At 48.0% G+C, this 2,492-nt stretch overlaps 1 pseudogene; it reads left to right on the top strand.

The window, feature by feature from the left end:
- The first annotated feature begins 275 nt into the window (after nt 1–275).
- LOC129693331 (U2 spliceosomal RNA) lies at nt 276–443 on the top strand (annotated as a pseudogene).
- Nucleotides 444–2,492: the final 2,049 nt, after the last annotated feature.

Raw genomic sequence — 2,492 nt, 5'->3', positions numbered from 1 at the left:
CTGCAGTGGCAGCCGGCAGCTGCAGGAGCACTGACAGCTGCAGGAGCGCAGGTTGCGGCAGGAGCTGGCAACGGCAGGAGCTGGCAACGGCAGGAGCAGCATGGGCACATCGATTCCCGGAGGAGGAAAACACCTGTGCCCAACTTCGCTCCAGCACGGTGAGAAAATTCATTTTTCAGCAGCAAAGGACTTGGCAGTTGACTGGCTGCAATCTACTACAAGGGACCAGTATGTGAGTACCAGGGTCGGTCCCAGCGGGGGTTTTAGTTACAATGATCGCTTCTAGGCCTTTTGGCTAAGACCAAGTGTAGTATCTGTTCTTATCAGTTTAATATCTGATACGTCCCTTATCTAGGGACCATATATTAAATAAAATCTATAATAGCTGTTATCATCAGTTTTAATGTCTTATATGTTCCTTAGCTAAGGACCATATAAGTAGGAGTGCCCAGAATTGAGGGCATTAGAGTGGGGTTGACCGGCTGCAACGACCGCAAGGGACCAGTACCGTCAGTACGGGGGTGGGTCCCATGGGTCTAAGATAAAGGAGCAGCCAGGAGCGCTGAGAGCGTTGGAGCCGGGTTAAAGGAATAGATGGAATCAGCTGTGCCAGTTATCCTCCACACCGGCCATATCCACTCCACGGAAGGAAGGACAAGCTGGAGAAGGAGGACCGTGGAACAGGGGGCAGCCAGCAGCAGCCAGCGGCACTTGGATCAACCGTAGTGGGATCAGCGGTGCCCGATGTCGGCCCCGCACCGGCCAGATCCATGTGGCCGAGCGGTAGGCGAGACACAAATCAAACAAGGTAGTGGACTGAGAAGGGTCCGACTTTGCATAAAACCGCCGGCAACCAGCGCCCGAGAGGGCTGGAGCGGGAAGAAGCGGTGTATGGAGCCTTCCTCCAACGTGATAACCCACAGCAGTACCTCTTTGAGGGCTGCACAATGCTTCTACCCCATCAGAGGGGAGCACTGTGGGTCAGTTCTGGGTTGACTTGCAAGAGGGGTCCGCAGAACAAAAGACAAGTGGGCAGCAGTTAAGCCCCACATGGGTACCCCGTGCGGGACCCTAGAGATCTCTAACTCTATAAAAAAGAGTAGGCAGGACCCTGATGGGCCAGAGCCTGGTAAAACAGCATCCCATGATCCTAACACAGCAGGGACTCTGCTGGACATGGTGGCTGATTACTTTAACCAAGTCAAACATGGGTAGACTTGGATCCAGGATGGCAATAGTATTACTATATGTCTGGCCACAAACGCCAACAGGGAAAAAATTTACAGACACTGGCCAGACATCTGCCACCTGGCAACGGTGAGGCATTACGGGTGCCCAGTGTAAACCAATGCATTTGGCAGCATATGGACGAACATCAGGAACCAGGACCTCAAGATCCAGAGAACCTTAAAGGGATTGACGGAAGGCATCATAGAATACACTCGCACCCTGGACTAAACGTAGGTAACCAAAGACCATCTAGACGCACTAGCTCTGTTTAGTAATATGCAATATGATCTGAACTACACATGGAAGGCTGCCATTCAGCCAGCACTGGGACCCCAAAAAATGCTACCATTTGCAAACAAAGAACCGTGAGTGGACAAAGCCAAGACACTGGGGCTCATCAAGGCCAGCGCAAGGGCCTATTTTTGGAGCATGATACCGGCCACAGGCAACGCCATAAATAATGTGGCTCATACCAGTGGCAGTGCTAGAAATCAATAACCCGCAGGATCCTTTTTTAGGGTATGGCCAGGGCGGCCACCCTGGAAGATGCGGGAACCTCAACCTCCCACACAACCCCGAACAAGAGATATCAAACCAGAACCTCCTTTGTCAAAAAAAAACAAGGAAATAACACAACCACCGGTAACCATGGAGGTAGGTGGGTGGGGTTTTCTTCTGTTTATAATAGGGACCTATGATGGTAGGGGAGGTTGCAACACTACAGTTATGTATGGCATATAATCACTACAGATTCATATAATCTCAGCAGTATTCAGGGTTATCTGATAAGATTTACTCATTCCAATAACCACAGTACAACATACACCAGAAGGGCATTTTGTCCTTACATAAACCAAACAATCTAAAACCCACATGGTCTACAAAAAATTGTACACAAAAGATGTGATTGAGCATACTTTTCATGGAACATTAGAATTGTATCAAACATATTTATTAAAAATAAATAGAGTAGGGTTGCAGGATTATCATTGATTTTAACCCTAAACACATTTGTTCTAGATATTCATTTTAAGATGGATACTCTTTTTTCTTGATAAGACTTGGTGTCAGCTGCGGGTTTTCTATATGGCAGGCATTGACTCAAAAGAGGAACTTTGGCAATAGAGCTTACAATAGGGGCAATCATTAGCTCCAATATTATTTACTAAAATTCTAAAACCAGCTTGGCATTGTTATGTAACAAAGCCATAGGGTGATGTTTTTCCCCCGTTCGGCCCCATCAATGGGGTACTAGGGATAAT

This window comes from Leucoraja erinacea, chromosome 2, assembly GCF_028641065.1.
Source record: "Leucoraja erinacea ecotype New England chromosome 2, Leri_hhj_1, whole genome shotgun sequence".
In the NCBI taxonomy this organism is placed as follows: Eukaryota; Metazoa; Chordata; class Chondrichthyes; order Rajiformes; family Rajidae; genus Leucoraja; species Leucoraja erinaceus.
Note: the sequence above shows the minus strand (reverse complement) of the source record. Positions and strands in the feature narration are given on the sequence as shown.